At 38.4% G+C, this 19,229-nt stretch overlaps 1 long non-coding RNA gene across 1 annotated transcript in view; it reads left to right on the top strand.

The window, feature by feature from the left end:
• LOC309845263 overlaps window positions 1–10,906 on the top strand; it is a 221,155-nt gene extending 210,249 nt beyond the window's left edge. Inside the window, exon 3 of the long non-coding RNA XR_014301173.1 lies at window positions 10,817–10,906. This is a non-coding gene — a long non-coding RNA (uncharacterized lncRNA). The remainder of the gene's footprint in view (window positions 1–10,816) is intronic.
• Window positions 10,907–19,229: the final 8,323 nt, after the last annotated feature.

The following is a 19,229-nucleotide window of genomic DNA, read 5'->3' as shown; positions in this document are numbered from 1 at the left end:
GGGGATTTTCACAACTTCACAACAATCTCCCAAAGTTAAATAAACTCAAAGATTCTTGATTATAAGTCAGAATTACAGTAAATCAAAACTTGGAAGATAATCACATCGATTTCTTCATGTAATTGAATGTCTGATAAACAAAACCTTATAACTTGGATAGCGTATTTATATACTGAAAAAAAATTCAAACATGAAGATCAACAATGAGGCTCTTCCAGTAAAATAACTTGAGTCATAACTTGAATGAGGAAGTACATTAAATTGGGGTTTCATTTTTGTTTAGCTAAGTTAGTACTGATCGGTTAACAAGAAAACCTATGTTAATGCAGAGGCTAGACGTCAGATCAAAATGCTAAGCAAAAAATTCTTTTTATTTATAGTCCAGCTGATTTCTATCTGGCGCTATATTTAAAAATTTTGTGAGGAAAAAATTGCTTAAGATCTAATTTTTAACTTTTAGAACAAGAGAGAAGAGGTAAAAAAAAAAAAAAGAATGGAATATTGAGAACCACTGTATGTACTTCTTTTCTTTCTAGTTCTATAACTATTTTAAATTTCACCAAACTTGCTAGCTTTTTTTCATTTTTTATGGGAGCTTTATTCTTTTAGGGAAAATGTGTTTTAATGAAGAGTTAGTTCTCGACAAACTTCTGAACCTCCAACTAACGCCAGGAAACCCTGACCGTCAAACTAACCAGTACTTATGTGAACACTACAGGCAGAATAATTTGGCTGTTCATACTGTTCATCTTCACCAAGAGAAGTAGAGGGCAAGCATGGGACAATTGGAATGTACTGTTTTCTTTCAGTGAGTCTGTGTCAACCTTGAATTAAGTCTCTTCTCCTGTCTCTCCCTTAGAAGCATGAATATTCCACCTCTTAAAGAGTTATTATTTAGTAAAAAGAACTTTATTATTTCAAAGTACAGAATGTCAATACCTATTCCAATTTTCTAATTCCTTAAGAGACTATAACATTTTAACCAACTGAGCCACCCAGGCGTCCCTAGACTATAACATTTTAACCAATACATGTGACCAGGGTTGTCATTATTTTAAATCTCTAACAGTTTACAAATTACTTTTCTAATTGATAATATTTTGAAGGTTATGACTTAATTAGTGTTTTTGGTTAGTAGAGAAATCTGGTTGCAAAATTTATCCCTTGGTGATTGTCAGCATCTTGTCTGCTTATCTAGCTGATCATGCAACTATCCCTAAGAGTTCATTTAAACTCAGTCCAATTAAAAGTTGATAGAGGGGTGCCTGGGTGGCTCAGTGGGTTGAGTCTCTGCCTTTGGTTCGGGTTGTGGTCTTGGGGTCCTGGGATCGAGCCCCGCATTGGCCTCTCTGGTTGGCAGGGAGCCTGCTTGCCCCCCTCTCTCTCTTGTGATCTCACTCTGTCAAATAAATAAAACCTTTTAAAAAAAGTTGATAGATAATGTCAACAGTAAGACATAATATAGAAGAGATTTTAAATTTTGAATTGCATTGCATTATTGGGCATTAAAAAGGATAAATACATTATATACAAGGTTTTCTTCCTTCATTTTTGGATACATATAACATCAACAGTCTTTAGATCTGAATATATATTATAAAATAAATTCTTTTAGTGTGTCTGGGTGTCTCAGTTGGTAAAGCTTCTGACTCTTGATTTCAGCTAAGGTCATGACCTCAGAGTCATGAGATTGAGTCCTATGTCAGGCTCTGTGCTCAGCACAGAGTCGGCTTGTCTCTCTCTCTCCTCCTCCCCTCACTCACTCACTCTCTCTTCCTCTCCCTAAAATAAAATATGAAATAATATCTTTTTAAAAAATAAATAAAATGAATTATTTTAAGTTGCTTAAATTTGAATATGTGATTTATTTTTTTTAAAGATTTTATATATTTGAAAGAGAGCATGTACATGGGAGAAGGAGAAGCAGACTGCTTGCTGAGCAGGGAGCCCAACATGGTACTCAATCCCAGGACCCTGGGAGCATGACTTGGGCTGAACCAAACCAAGTTGCTTAACCAACTGAGCCATTCAGGCACCCTGAATATGTGATTTAAATATTTGTTTAAAATCAGTGTATTTTTAAAATAAATACCTAAAGAAAGAACTAGAACATGTGTGTTAGATTCAAAAAATAGAAGATCCAGTCCTTGCCCTTGAATATTTAACACTAATGTAGTAAACATACAGCTAGACCTTAGCTAGTTCTCTGGGATCTATGAGGCAAGAACTGTGTGTGCTTTATAATTTCCATGACTTTGCACAGAACTCAGTATAGATCAGGTCATTAAATATTTGTTGATTTAGTTAACGAATGATAAGGGAGAGGTTTATTTAGCAAAGGATTTTAAATGCCAGCCCAAGTTTGGATTTGATATTTTGAGCAATAGGGAGTCATTGGATCTGGAGAGTCTTAATATAAACCCAATATTTAAAGAATATTTTAAATAAGTTTCCTCTCTACGTGTCACAGCTTTGTTTAATCCTATTGGTCCTACCTCCAGAATTCTCAAGTCTGTTTGGTTTTCTCAGTTCTTATTGCTCCACTCTAGTCTCTGCCAACATCACCTTTACACAGAATAGTAGAGACCATGTTAAAACCACATCGCTTGGATTTTAGTTTTCTGGTCTTTTTTTTTTTTTAAGGTTTTATTTATTTATGTAACAGAAAGATGACAAGTAGGCAGAGAGGCAGGCAGAGAGAGCATGACCTGAGCCAAAGGCAGAGGCTTTAACCCACTGAGCCACCCAGGTGCCCCTAGTTTTCTGGTCTTATAGCAAATTGTTATATGACCAAATCTCAGTTTTCTCATCTGTAAAAGGCAACAGTATTTACCTCAGAGGTCTGTTGTGAGGATTAAATGTGTTATAAAGGCAAAGTCCTTGGATTGGTATCTAGCTTATGTAAGCCTATATTAAATGCCAGTGAGGAATTTTATTATGTTTATTTCAACTACTACTACTCTTCATCAGCCTTCTAACTAGTCTAGCAACCCTTAGTTTTGTTCCCTTATAATACATTCTCTGTGATGCTACCAGAGTAATCTTTCAAAAATGCCCTGCCTCAAACCTTTTAAGGGCTCCCCTTTGCCCTCAAAATAAAGTGTTAACTCCTAAACTTTGTTCCTAGTCTTTCACTGCAGGCAGCCTCCAGCAACCCCCCCCCCCCACCTAGCCCCCACACTTACACCCTGATTCTAGTCATGATGAAATTCTGCTACTCAGATGAGATAAGTTCTGTGTTGTCTCTATGCCTTTGAAGGGGAAATCTCCTCTTACTGCACTGTTGTTTCCCACCCTGTCTCCTGTGGACTTCACTTGTCCAACTCCAAGTCACCCCTTCATACTGAATGTCGTTACTCTGAGCAGCGTACCCTGACCCCTTAGCCTAGGCTGGGGCTCTTGCTCCATCGCACCGTTGTCATTTCTTCTTGAACATTGTGTCAGCTCCATTAGACTGTACTGTGTCTTGCTCAGAATTATCTCCATATATCTCTGACAGAGACTGACACGTAATAAACGTTCAAGAATTCTTCTTGTGTGAATGAATGTATGCACGACCAAATGAGTGAATAATTTGATGATTTTTCCTGGGCACATAAACTTCATTCTTCATCTGAGTTGTAAGTACCTCTGTAGCCTGAGCTTCTGAAACTCTCTCCATTTTGCTTTATCCCCTAAAAATAGGAAACTACTTGTATTTCCTTCATTATAGTACACTGTTTCCTGTCTTTACAAATGGGTTCATGCTGTTCCTTCTGTCTAGACTGTTCTTCTTCATTGGGCACTTATGGCAAGGTACCATCCATCCATTAATGAGCAGCTCCAAGGCCAACACTTTGGTGAAACCAGCCCTGCAGTTTCTCTCAATAGAGTTACCTATCCCCATTTCTGAACTATATTTTGGCTCTATGCATACTTCTGTAGTTTCACTGTACAACACACGTTTATGTGTACAGCCTGCTTAGATTGTGTAAATCTTAAGGGAAGGATTCAGACCTTATTCTTTGTTTCCCAGAGCACGCAGAGTATCTGGACCTGTCAGTCTTTCAACAAGTAGAAACTAAATTGGAGGTTGAAAGCCATAGTAGCCAACAGAGGTGAGGATTAAGGAAGAGATGTTGTTGAGTAGTTCCAGATGTGATGGAATAATCTAGAGATGCAGGAATTCATATGGCGAATTGTATCCTTTAGCCAAAAAAAATATTGCTCATCTCAGATATAGGGCAATTAAGAGAAAAGGGACTATATGATAAGTGAGTGGAAGACATAACAGAGTTGTTTCTATTAAGCATAGAACATCTGCCCCATAGTAAGAACTGCTTTATTATTAGCAAAGTTCTGATGTGTGAATATCTAATAACAAATAATTGTTGTATGAAAGCTTTTTCTCTCTCCAGGCTCCTACCCTTATTTGAAAATTCTCACTAGCATTGTTTGGAATATTGACATGTAAGGATTTAATCATTTTCTCAAATACTGTGGATTTGATCCTATAACATGGCTATTAGGGAAGATAATCCTTAAAACCGAACTTGTTGAAAAACTGCTTATTTCGTGAAAGAATGGCGTTGAGCACACAGTTGAACATGTCAGTTACTGTTTGTAATTCAAAAAACTGAGCATGAAGTTTTAGTACCCCCCTCCTAATGAACATCCAATTGACACATGTTTGGCAAATGTGCCAGACTCAAAACCTTGAGTCCAAGCACTTTGCAAAAGCATATGTATACTCTTTATTAAAAAACAGTGACAGATGTATTGGACAAGATCTAAAATTGAATCTGTAAACAGAGTAAGTGGCAGAACGACATGATGCGTGGATGCATGGTTAAGATCATGGGCTCTGGTGTCAAGCTTTTTAAGTTCAAAGCTCATTCCACCCCCTATTCCTGTAGGACTTTGAACAAGTTACATAAGCTGTTTTCTCATCTGTAAATCTGGAGAAAACAACAATACCAAATTTAAAGAGTAATTATTAGGTTCATAAGATAAGGCTTCAAATGGTGTCTGGCTCACTGTAAGGGCTCAATAAATATTGGCTACTGTTAATATTATTAGTTCTACATAAAGGAACATTAACAGCAATACAATCAAGTGAGAAAATGCAAGGCAAACTTATTAAGACGGTCATTTTTAAAGAGAATGGTTGTATCTAGTATTCTGTCCTAAATGCTAAGTGTGATGCTCTGGGCAAACACTTTGATTTAGATTCACAGTGTTACTATGTATAATTATTAGGAGCACTATTTTTATCAAAGAGGAGAGGAACACTTGGGAAAGTTGTAAAACTTGCTGAAGTCCACATAGCTAGTCGGTACACAACCAGATGGCAAGCCCAGGTGTGTTAGACTCCTCATTCAGTCATCTTTTGTCTACTTCTTTGGGCTGCAAGTCAAAGTCCAACAGAAGGGAAACTGAGGAAATGTTCTTTTACTGAGAGCTTGTTAGTTTCAGGGTCATATGCTTTCTATTCATCATCGATGCTTCTCAGCTTTTAATTAAGCTAATTTCTTAACTTGGGTCCGAATTGAGGAGTGGGAAGGTCTGCCATTGATGACTTTTCTCCAAACTAATCCTGAGTTCCCAAAAGGAACAACTAACCTTTGTGCAAAAGTTGAAAAGATGCCTTTAGTTCATAGCTAGATGTGTCTTTATCAAGACACATCTGGGGCTCAAGATCTTTGCACAAAAAACTGCTTTTAGGTCAGAATACCTCTCCCTCTATTCCATGGGTCTGCGAATGATACAACATTGAGGAGGAGGAAAGAGGCCTATAAAGTACAATAAGAAGCAAGACAATATCCAGAAACTTAAGAGATAAGATGAAGAAATTTCTGCAAGGCCAGAGGTCATGGCTGAGCCTATTAGATGCTCATCTACCTCTAAATTGATACTATCTCCCAGGAGCCATGGAGCCAAGCTCTAAAAGGAAGCTTTACTCTGCTCTTAACAACAAACTGATACATCACAGTCATACCAGAGTCACTGTGAGATGATCGCACCAATGCCCAGGACTTTTCATGGCTGTGGTTTTCGTGGCTCCTGAACTCAAATGGAACGTCTCTCGTCTTGGAAACCTAGTATCTGACCCTTTCCGCACACCTCCTGCCAGAAAAACCTCCTTTGTTCCCATTCCATTCTTCTTCTTTGTCCTGCCAAATTTATTTTTATAGTTTCCAGTGTTTTGTAGGATGGGTCCTCCGGTTTGTTCACGTATATGTTTGTGTTCACTTTCTTTCCCTCTTCTCTATGGGTTGTCACAAGCCTACCTCCCCTGGCCAAATACAAAACCTAGAAGTTTTCAGTCCCTGAAAAAAAAGATGGAGCTTGTTCCATCAGACAGGCAGGTGATGAACTGATCTAAATATGCGGGGCAATAATAAGCAATACAAATTGTAGAAGTGAATATCTAAGAGCTTTTTTAAATATCCAATCCTGGACAAAAGATATTGATTATTTCCTTTAATCTTTACACTGTTGAAAATTGGTGCTCCTCCTTTCCCAATTCTACATAAGAAAAAAACCGAGGCTTAGGAAGCCTAAGGACTGGGTTAAAGAATCTGTAATTTGGTCACCTTTCTGATCAGGGCCCCTGGAAAGGGGCCCATGGAATCTGCAGGAGCGGGGCTAGCTAAGTCTTTTTTGATCTGTGTGCTAGTGATAGGTGCTGTTCACTCTATGAGATTTCATCAAGGTTTATATTATATGCTTTATGTGTATATTATACTCACTAAATATGTAAGCTTTATAACGTCAGGTAATAATTTTTAAAATAACTTGTTCACGGTCTCGGCGGAGGATCCAAAACAATGCACATCTTCCTGTCTCCAGCACCCAAAGATTTCAGCGGAGCCCTGCCTTCTGTCCGATAGCCTCACAGTGTGCTGGGAAGGTGGAGAATATGGGCGTCCATTCACCGAAGAGCTGAGGTTTTGCTGTCTGAATCATCTCCTCAGAGAAATGGACAGCTCCCTGATGCAGTGGGAAAAAGTCTGGCAAACACTCACTGCAGGAAAAATACTTACTATGGATCTGGGGGAAGAGGATGCCAAAGTTGAACTGGCCTCCCCAGTTATTGCAACAAGACCCAAGACTTGGTTTCCAGGAGCTTTGGCACTGTTCAAGGGTGATGACTTGGCACTCAAAGTCAAGTTTGGATTTTGTTCCCTCCTGAGTCCGGTTCCAGTGGACTTGATTGGACTCTAATTCTATGACCCTGCCCTGGCATTAGAATAGAAAGGAGGCTAATCTTTGGTTCTGAGTTACGTTTCCCCTCCCCAGCCATCTCCCCCTTCTCCACCAAAAAGAAAAAAAAGAGAGAGAGAGAGAGAGAGAGAAAGGAAACAATATCTAAGACAAAGGCATGATAGAAAAATAATTAGATCAGAGAAGCTTCAAACCAAAAGTGCTAGTCAGAGAGGTGAAAACCTATAGTGTACGGTAGATGTGAAACCACAGAAAACAAAACAAATTGTAAAGGCTCTTGGTTTTTTATTAGAGGTGACGTTGGACAGATTTTTGAGGTTCTATGATTTTATCCCTGAGTAACAGCAGACCGTGGAGGGTCGTCAGCTGATCTGGACTCCTCAAAGGCATTGTCTCCTGTTTGACTGTGTAAGTGTTGCTTGTCTTAAGGGGGGAAACATAGATATGAAAATTACAGTTTTTGTTTCCTCAAATTCCTAAAATTCCGAAGCCTTTGACAAAGTGTCTGACACCTGCACATGGCTCTGTTTTCACCCTGGACAAGTACAGGAAAATAGGGGCAGTCCACGGGTCCCTTTCCCATAAATGTTTTGTAAGTTGCACAGACAAATAACCTCCGTATTTTGTCTGCTGAAATATTTATTTCAAAGTCCCTCTGAGTTTGGCAGGTCTCAGCTCCACCAGGTCGTGTTTTCCTTCCCTTCTGCAGAAGTTGCATAAAACCTCAGGTCAGAGAAGGCCACCGCACTGCGGGATCGCTACAGAGCGCCCTGCTACGTTGGTGGCCTCAGATACCCCATGGCAGACTCGACAGAACTCGGGTTTTTTTTTTTTTTCTGTTGTTTTAGGGACATGGAAAGTGCTAACATCACTTCATTTTTTTTTTTTTTTCTACCTAGAGGGAGAGGCCCCATCACTTTGGGATGACCTATTGAGAATCCCATTTAGGAAGTTAACCTAAACCACATGTTAGTAACTGAAACTTTCAAATTCATGCTGATGATATTTTTAAAAAGGGGGGTGGGGGACCCATAAAGCAAAAGTGTTGTTGATTGTCAAATGCAATGAGAACAGGGAAGGATAAAGAGGAATTGCAAAATGTTAGCTAAGTCTAAAAATCGGTGTTGTGAAATGAGAGATTATGAATGGGCTCAAGTGGGACAGTGATCTGTCCCCTACAGTGCTGTCCTAAAGTGGAGACAGGTTGCATGTAAAGCACCCGCTGAGTGTTAGTATGTGCCAGACAAGGCTCTAAGTACTTTTTAAGATTATTTACTTCTATTCTCTTTTATTCCTCACAACCACCTCCAGGGGAGGGACTCACTTTACAGACAAAGACATTGAAATAAAGGGGAGTTAAATGTCTTGCCTACAGGTCTTCATTCTATGTCAGGAGTTGAGCCCAGGCATTTCAGTGCCAGGGCTAAAATGCTAACCACTGCTTTTCATAATTAGCCTCAGTGTACGAGGAGTCCCAGGAAAGACCTTCATTAGTGGGATTTGGCCATGAGGGGCAGCAGGAGAGGTTCAAATCTTGGGCATAGTGATTTCTCGAACATGCAGCTCTACCTGTCTCTCCTGCTTACAGCCCAGTAAGAGTCAAGTGTAAACTTCCTTGCAAATGTCATCAAGCCCTTCATGATGTGGTGGTCTCTGCCTCTCTCTCTGACTCATGCTGTTGTTTTGTTTCCTTTGCTATTTTTGGATTCGTGTTCATTTCTGTCTCCCTAATACATTATATTAGATTTTGCCATACTCTGCTGTAGCTGCTTGTATACACATCTGTCTGTCAGGAGGGCTAGATGCCTATGAGGCGAGGATCCCTGTTTGTTTTCTCTCTGTTATATTCCCAGCAGTAGGGAGTGATATTCAAATTATTAAATTAACAGAAAGTGTAGGCATTAGTCGTCAGAATAGACCCCTCAGGTACACAGCCATGGCACCGTACAGCCACTTGGCTGATTGCCAGACAGATGACAGACGGATGTTCTCTCTGAATGATTGAATGAATGAATGAACAAATGATGGTAAGAATCATAGCACTTGGCTTTTTTTTTTTTTTTTTTTGGCTTTTGTTTCATTCTTGTTCTTGGTTCCAGTTTGTGCCCTTTTTCTACGTCATTTCCAAATTATATATTTTAACATATATTTTATGTATCCTTAAAAGTGAACTTAAATGTCTTCTGTGATAAGAAGGGGAATAAATTAGTAAGTCAAACTGTTGATAAATATTAACTAGCATTCAGAGTGATCACTCCAAGGAACACCACAATGAGAGCTGGCCTGAAGGACAGGCTGGGGATTATAATTCTTCCTTTCTCCAACTATCAATCCTTCGGGCTGTTTTGGTACCTAAAATTCTGTTGAAGAGATTTATTTCTTGGAATTCGAAGTTTGCCTTTTACAGATTAACTGCAAGGTGGCAAATTCTCCTGGAAGGAGTAAATACTGGAGAATGTAATTACTATTAGAACCTTAGCATGGTTAGTTTTATTGAGTTTCTCTCTGCTTGATACTTTGAAAATGAACAAATAAAACAAATTTAAAAACCGCCCAATGCAAATGCTGCATTTCCACTGAAGTGAAGAGGGAAAGATTACTCTAAAGCTATGTTCTAAATGGCTGGTGTAAGATTCGACTGCACAAAACGTGCATGGGCATGGTTTTTATACCTGTATTTCCATGCCCAGATATTCACTTTTTTTTTTAAGATTTTATTTATTTATTTGAAAGAGAGAGAGAGATCCCAAGTAGACAGAGAGGCAGCCAGAGAGAGAGGGGGAAGCAGGCCCCCTGCTGAGCAAAGAGTCTGATGTGGGGCTCAATCCCAGGACTCTGAGATCATGACCTGAGCCAAAGGCAGAGGCTTTAATCCACTGAGCCACCCAGGTGCCCCGAGAAATTCACTTTTTAGTAAGTTCCAATTTATTTCAATGTCCAGCAGCTAGATTGGGAACCACTGGAGGAGCCTGGGCTTGGGCGATAAAGTTCCACCTGCAAAGGGACCTCAGGGCATCACCTGCACATTGAGTTCTAGGGGTGAGAAGACACAGTAACAGGACAAAGAAGGACATTAAAAGGACATGGCAAGGTGCAAAAATTAAGAAGTTTCTAGCTTCAGAAATAAGGAAACGGTTTGCTCAGATATATCATAGTCTTTTAAATGCCAGAAAGTACCCTAGCTTCTTGAAGAAAAGCTTCTCACCATGAAGAAGCAAAAGGTATTTCTGTTCAAAAGTTAATGAATCGAAATACTCTAATTTTAGGGCATTCCACTGCAAAGTTTGTGGCACAAATGCATAAGACATCTCAAGCCTGAAGTTTTCTTGTGTTTATCCTATCCTCTTCAACTTACTATAAATAATGACTTTTAAGTTAATTAGTGCCAAAGTAATGCAAACCTTTATATTAAAATGTTCCCTTAAACCAAGTCAGTGCTAACTCATGTTGAGGCCTTAGCGACCCTTTCTAATCTTCCCTTTCTGAGGTGGGGGTGGGGGAGAGAAGTGGGGAGGCAGGAAGGGAGGGGGAGAAAGAGAGGAAGGAAAGTTGGTGTTTTCAAATTTTCTTCTCACACTAATATTTTCAGATTTTTTATTGCACGTTATAGGTACAAAATGTGGCAAGCCAAATTTGGGGAACTGCTCCACTGGAAATACTTTTCTTCACAACTAAAGACAAACATTTTGTTGACCTTAAATGAATTTAGACTGAGTTATTAAATTCCGTCTTGGACTCAACGGTATGCCTGTCAATGTGGATTTACAGCTATATAAGGATGGCCTTTTTACAACTCTTCTCCCAAACAAGTTTCCTAATTATGTAGCAAATGGTTTTGTGAATATTAATCAGGGGTGACTGAAGAAATAATTCTTCAATATGAGTAAGTATAAGTATACATGTGTACAAGGACAAGACATAGCTTGCTTTGTGGAGGTACATTGGAAATTCCCATTTCATTGTCAGTATGGCAGACATTTTACCATGAAGGTGGAAGAATCCCGAAGTCTTCTCTTTCAAGAGTGTGAGAGTAAGTGTAAGAAAGTTCCCCCATCTTCTAAACTAGAAGGGAGCTCTATCTTCCAACCTCTGCTTCCCATATTGTCATGTAAATATTCATCAGTCCTTCCTGGTGGCCTCCCCACAAATTCTTTCTGTCATACCTGTTCAATAGCCATTGTCATGGAGGTGATTTACTTCATTGGAATATCCAAAAAAGGAAAAAAAGTCAACTCGGGTTTTTATTCTTTCACCTATTTTTATTTTACCTCTAAGAAATATCATTCATATTTGAACTTTCTTAAATAAAATGGTTTTTTTAATTACTGAGTTTTCTGGGTATCCCAAATATTTTATTTTGAGCCTTGCTTTTGAAGCTGATACAGGTGCACCTGGGTGGCTCATTCAGTTAAGTGTCTGCCTTCAGCTCTGGTCATGATATTGGGATCCCGGGATCGAGCCCCACATCAGATTCCCCACTCATTGGGAGTCTGTTTCTCCTTCTCCATCTGCCCCTCCCCACCCCCCACTTGTGCTCTCTACCTCTCTCAAATAAATAAATAAAATCTTAAAAGAAAAAGAAAGTGATTTAAAAATTAGTTGTTCACTTGCTTAGCTTAACGAGTACAATGTAAGAAACAACCCAGCATCTATTAATGTTTGTGACAAGAAGAGTGTTACTGAATCTTTGATCACTGAGAATTTTCTTTAAAGTAATCATTCTAAGTATCAATTCTAATTTTTCATGGCTCTAGATAGAGAAGATAGAAGGTAATGAAGAAAACCCCAAACTGCTTTGAACTTACTATTTTCATTTCTGATCCTCTTAATATGGCCTCCCAACCGCAGTTGGCTATCAGGAGTGCTGGGTCCTGCTTTACCACTGACCGTATATCTCTTCCCCTCTAAAGACACTAGAACTCAGTTGCCTATGGGGATCAACAGGTAATTGTGAAAAAATATCTCCTGCAAACTCTCTTCTCTTGTGCTCTGCCACATTATTCTCCACTGTTCCTGTTGCCAACATCCCTCCGTCCCAGGACACTTTATAAGTCCTTCTTCCCACAGAAAGGAACTTTTTCTGTGCTGCCTATCTCTCTCTGCAGAGTGCTCCATCCAGCTGATTCTGAAGTCTGATTCTGCCCTGAGCGTAGTGCCTTCTTTGTAGCTTTCCTGAGATGAGGCTATTCTTCAGAAATGCACCTTCTCTTAGCTTTGCAGCACTGATTCCAGACTCTACTCTTTTAACCCTTTTGCACCCCCCACCCACTTTGCTACACTACTCAACCAGTTTAGTTATTTGAATCGGATTCTTGCTGGGCCCCATGGATCTCCTCTTCATTCTGAGCATTTATCAAGCCTTCTGACAACTGGATCATAACCTTTGCCCCCACCAAAGCGACAGTCATTATATTGGGGAGGCCTCGACATCCCTGGGGATCTTTCATGTCTGGAGACTCCTAGTTCCTTTGTAGGATCTGTTGTATGCAGCATTTCTTTCACATCAGCTGTAACTCTTGGGGTCATTTGCTGGAACAGCTCCATCTCCAAAATCGATGACTATGAGAAATGACAATCTGACCACAGCATCCTTTGCTTCCTGTGCTCTCACACAACCTACTCCCACGACACTTCCTCTGTCTGTTCACATCTTGATCTCTAGTCCTGTCTAAAACCTCCTTTCCTCTAAGTCCAAAGGCTCTTACTGGCTGCACTCAGGGGCATCATTTCCTTAATAACTCAATTCTCAACTCACTGAAGTTCTGTTTCCTTCACAGAACAAATCCCTTACTGGGAATCTCAATTCTCTGTTTCATCTTCTGAGCTGTTAAACCTTTCTGGAAACAACTATACCCTTATGGATTTGGTGTTAACAAAGAGGGTGACTTCCAAACTTAGATACTTGGTAATGGCTCTCAGAAATTCTTCTATTTTTTGCCGGACTAGTCTAGTCTCCTGCCCCCCTCCATAGCTACTCTGAACTTGTACCACTATTTTTAAATTCACCATTTTGTCTTCTTTCCCTCACTCTTAGCACATGAACTTCCATAAAATTTGAGGGACAAATTTAGTCATGAATTCTCTTGATTTTCCTCTTTCATACTACACATGTTATTAAATGCATGTATAGGGTCAGTCTCAGAATATAAAGTGTCCCATTTCATAATCAGCCAATTTTTTCATTTATGTTTTGGGCCCAAGATATTCCTGTTTTATTCCAGAGACTGGATTCAACTCTCAGAGTCTCTTTTCAAGATTTTTCAATGACTAGTTTTCCTCAGTACATAAGCATGCTTAAGGTTTTTCTATCTTAAAATAAAAACAAATACCAGAAACACCACTCTGTTTGTTATGAGTCTTCCATTTACGTATTTTTTTTCTTTTGAATCATAACTAAATTTCTGAAGCAAAAATTGGTATCTTTCCCAAGTGCTTATCTCTTTTCAAGCTGCTCAATGGCTCTACCTACATCATGTCACTGACGTTGTCTTTGCCAAGGTATTCCTGCTTGCCAAGGCCCAAGAGCAATTTTTAGTCCATACTCTGCCATTTTCCTTCACCATTCCTGACTAGTTCTTATCCTGTACCTGTCTGGCTGCGCATCTTTAGTTGTCTTCATACTTGTTGCCATTTTTAAATGACATGGTTGGTCAGCACTTTGTTCTTGATCACCCTTGCCTCTTGCTCCCAACTTTTGCTGGGGAATCTTTACTCAATGTCCATTAACTCTTTCCTACACACTGGTGACTTCCAAATTTATATTGCTAGCCCACACAGGACTGCTGCAACTCAAGCCCATGTATTCAGCTTCCTGCTACATATTCCTAATGGAATATTCCATGAACTTCAGATATAATAGTTGAAAATTGAGCTCATTGTTCTTATTTTCCTCCTCACCAATCTATGCAAATCCATCTTTTTCTGTTCTGGGTATTAAGAACCTTATCAGGGCTATCTATCACTAGCCCAAATAAAACATCTGTGGGAATTATAAGAGTCTGCCCCTGCTACTTTACTTTCATCTTCATCTCTCAGTAAGAAGTCTTACTGTGAAACTTTTGTTAAAATAGTTAACACTATCCTCTAATGCCCTGATCTCTCTGAACACCCCCATCCTCCATCTACTGGTGCAGGGTGCTCCTCGACCCACCCAGATTCGACGGCTCAGGGGGGCTCCCCTGCTATCCCTCCTCCTATCCCTCCTATCCTGTACTCCCCATCTCTGGGGCCTCATCACTGTGGAAAATGGGAATAGTAAGGGTAGGAGTGGGTGGGAGGCATGGGGAAGGTTTTGAAGTAAAACCAAGAGTGTGTATGAAGGGGGGTAACAAGGTCCCTCAGGGGAGGGAGGACCAACCTTGTCTGGTGGATGAGAAGGCATATTTATTTTTCACTGTACAGTATTTAAAAAGAGAATAAAAAAATCCAAATGGAAAAAAAATACTACTATTTTCCAGGTTAAATTTTTTAATAAGTATACAAATCTATGATGCCTGAGATTTGAACATAGTACCTCGTTGTGGTTGTGCGGAGCCAGACTTTTCAGTCATCAATGGTGACCTGACTACTACTCTCCTGATCTTCTATGCCACATATCTGGTAGTGTTCCTGGACTCTTTAATTATTCCTAAATATGCTATTAATTATTAAGTTTTTGCCAATGTTACCAACTAAATATAGGCACACTCTGTTCTTCTCCATAATTAGAACTATGGCCCCATTTCAAACCCTTATCCTAGTACCTCAGTCTCTTAGTAGCAGCCTGGCTTCTTCCTAATTCACCATCAATTTTTCTCCAAAGTAGTATTTTGTGGCATACACATATGATCATGAAATTTTAAAATAAACTAATAAAGTAGAATACATATTCCAAAAAGTAAAACAAAATAAATCCAAATGTACAACGTAATTTTTAACAAAGTAAATATAGGTAACCATTACCTAAGTCAAGAGATACAGCATTATTCTTTACCAAATCATCCTAGTGCTCCTGTCCTCTCATTACCTCGCTCCAAAAATTACCGCTAAATTGATTCTTAGCACCACAGAAGTGCTTTCACCTGGTTTTAGATTTTGTGGAAGGGTAATTATTTGGTATGTACTCTTTTGTGTCTTGCTTCTTTAATTGAGTACTTTTTGTAAGTAGAGTTGCAAGATTTAGGAAAGCAAAATAGAATTTCTGATAATTAATATTTTTAGTATAGCTTTGTCTCATGTAGCATTTAACTGGGTGTATTTTGTTGCACTGTATATTGAACAATATGTATATAAACAGTATTTAATTGTGTTTTATATAGCAACCCTATTTTTTTAAGAGATGTCCATAACACATAACATCTTTATATTGTCGTCTGACCTTCTACTGTGAAATATATACAATGTGTTTCTGTTATATTCTTGATGGACATTAATGTCGTTTTTAACTGTTTAGCTTTGGTAGATATTGGCAAATAAGTGTTCAATTGTTGTTACCAATTTATCCTCCCTCCAGCTGTGTAGGAGAGCTCTTTGCCAACCCTCCTCTCCAATACTTGGTATGATTATTTGTCTTTCTTTTTTTATCTTAAACATTTTCTTGTGTGTATAGTGGTATCTTATTATTGTTTCAATTTGTGTTTCCTTGATGGCAAATTTCCCTTATGGCATCTTTTACACTCCCATTATAAAAAGTATCACATTTTACTCTACCAGTTGAACTTCCCCTGGGCCCTATTCTGCTTAATTTTATTGGTGACAGAGTGAAGATTGTGGATTCTTGTAGAATAGTGGTAAATAGAAGAATTAATGAAGGGACCTATGAAAAAAATGACATCCCTGAAGAAGGTCATTTTATAGTTAGTTGGCACTTTTCTTAATCTAATTAATACATCATTAAATATTATGGGGTATCTATTGCATCCAGTTCCAATTATATTGCATATTGCAATATATTGGATATTTTGGACAACAATATTGGATATATTGGAACATATTGCAAATGTTCCAATATTACTGTCTTAAAGATTCAAACCAGCATTGAAAAGTCCAAAATAATTGGAAGTAATCTAAATTCTCAATAATTCTGAACTGGTTAAGTAAATAACAAAATATTCATATAATGAAGTACTATACAAGCTTCAAAATAGTGTTGTGGGAGAATATTGAATGCTACAGTAATAACTATGGTCCATTGTCACATGAAAATTAACTGACCTAAAAAGGGCATTATGGTTTGTTTAGGAAAGACATGTTTTGGAAAAACACAAGACAAGAAAAAACCTGGAAGGACACAAATGATAGAAGATGTTTATTCTAAATGATGCAATTCCATAATTCTGTTTTTCTTACTTCTGTTTTTCTGTGCTCCCTCTTTTTGTGAGTAACACAGAAAATTGAACAGTGCATGTTATATTTTAGAGGATTTGAGAATTTTAGTATCAGCAAGAACCTGAATAGCTCTGGAGTACAGGTAATCATTAAGATATTTTTCAAGACCGGTAGCAGCATCCTTCTTCTATCCACCAAAGCCCATTGAATGGGCATCAGAATTCTGGTCTGAATCAATCACTGGTCTAATGCAATAATGAATTATTCAGCTCTTTCATCTACTTACTGGAATGTAAAAATACAGTCATAAAAGGTAAGATAAAGTTCCACACTTTATTCAGCTTGATCCATGTTCTGCAAATACAGAGCTTCCTTGGAAGTGATGAGGTTTTTGTATGAAAGCTATACAATGCGTAAAAAAGGAAACACTGACCATTGATGAAAAATGCAAGTTACATTCATGTCTAACAAACTAGAAAAAAATCTGTAACTATCTCTTACCTGTTAATTATGCAAAAATAAAGTCATTAAAAATTATAAAACAGCATTTCAAAGCCACTCACTGACTGATCTAATCTAATTCAGTCTACAAATGTCAACTTGATTACATCATTTCCCATGCTTCTCTCGTTCTCTCATGCAACCATCATTTTAAAAATCTGGCAAAGAAGCTTTATTATACATTTCTTAAAGAGAAAATGCTGTTTTGGAATAGTTTCAGCCTTGATCCTAAATATATTTTTCGGTCCTTCAGGAGAAAAATAAATTATTAAGGAAGCGGAGGGTAGTGTAGTGGAAAGGATATAGGCTTCTGAGACATGAAAATCAGAATTTAACTCTCAGCTGACCTGGGGCAGGTACCCAGTGCCTCTGAACTTGTTCTTTGGAATCCTCATACCTACCTCACAGGATATTGTGAGGACTAGAAAAAATAATACAGACAGTAGGTAGGAGTACACCACAATGTATTCTTTCCCTTTATCCCCGCTTCTGCCATAACTTCTCCTTTCCATGGAACTTGAGAACTAGAAGTAGGGACCAACAGCTGAAGTCATAAATTTGTGTCTTTATTCTGCAGATATATGTTGGGCTTTTTTTTTTTTTTTAATGTTCCAGTATTATGCTAGGTACTGGATATACATTATACATTATAGTGACCAGGACTTAGTATAGGAACTTCTGGTTTCTTTATTTCTAGAAGCCTACGTAGATAAAAAACAAGCAAAAAAAAAAAAAAAAACAGAACAATAAAGAGAGACAATCTGGGAGCAGAGATAAAGGAGTACCTAATTCAAGGACAGACGTCACAGAGGAGAGTGCCCAAGCTAAGCCCAAGGAGCGTGACTGTGTGAAGACAGGACATTGCACTTCCCAGCATGCTGTGGGAGGGAATCTGCATGCCAAGGAAACTATAAACATTACACTGAGTGCCCACATTTCTTATGGCTGTTTGATATGATCCATGTTTATAGGAGTTACTAGATTATTTACTAAGGAATGTGAGAGCGAAGGGGAATTATTAAAAAAGTCATGATAAAATTTACACTTTGGAAAGTTCACGGTCATAAGGAAGTAGAGAAGACTAAGGAGTAAAAAGGCTTCAGGTTGAGAAAGAGTCAGGAGGGGGGTTGAGATAGTTCAGGCAAGAAATAAGATAAACCTTAGAAACAGGGCAGGATAGTCATGGCTGAAGATGAAACGGCTGATAGAGAAACGTTTAGAAGGTGCCTCTGTACAGGACCCACTGTTTGACTCATGTGTGGTAGGTGAGGCAAAGGAAAGGGTTCTGGGCTTGAGTGACTGGGCAGAGGTGGTACTCCTAAACTGAGAGGATTACTGGAGATCAAGAGAAAATACACAATCATGAAACAAAGAGCTGCATGGGGACAAGCCATGGATAATATGGAATTAAGTTTCCAAAAGGATGATGAGGTTAGCACGGCTAAGGTGTTGTTCCTCTATACTAGAGGGTGCAGCTGCCTTTGGAGACTTGCATCTTGGGACTCCAGCCAATGACTTTCCTTCTTCCTTCCTTGTCGTAGAAGAATCAGTGTGCATCACAGGTTCTAGCAAATTCAGAGTATGAGAATATTGCGGCTATATGATCTAACCATCCTCATGCTTTAAGTGGTCCTAAAGTTAGTAAACTTGAATCTGATACTATTTATATAGTAACAAAATCCAAAAGTATTTCAGCATCAAAATTCATGAGGATGGCATAATGCATACAGTTGTCTATACAAAGCAGTTCTATTTAATCCATAGTCAGTTATACTTATGGAAGCCATCATGTAAATAAAGATGTCAGCCGAATGGAGAGCACAGTCACACACTCAGACTTTAGGAGTGTGTGTGAGAAATGTATCCCTAAAGCCTATCCTTGTGAAGGACTTTTTTTCTTTTATTGAAAACAGGCAGTAAGACAGTATCCCTAGATCAGTTACTTGAAAATCATAAAATGATTTTAAGTTTATGCAAAAAGAAGTCTCGAGAAATCACAACTCTCTAATCACTAATAAATCATCAATATACATAAGATATCTCCAATTAATTACTACATTCTGCCCATAATATACATAACAATTAAAAATACCATAGTATGGAGATATCGTTTGCCATTGCTTTTTTTTTTTTTTTTTTTTTTTTTTTTTTTTAAAGATTTTATTTATTTATTTGACAGAGAGAGATCACAAGTAGGCAGAGAGGCAGGCAGAGAG

The sequence above is a fragment of the Mustela nivalis genome (assembly GCF_964662115.1).
Source record: "Mustela nivalis genome assembly, chromosome: 12".
NCBI classification, from domain to species: Eukaryota; Metazoa; Chordata; class Mammalia; order Carnivora; family Mustelidae; genus Mustela; species Mustela nivalis.
This window is presented reverse-complemented; position numbering and strand designations above follow the sequence as displayed.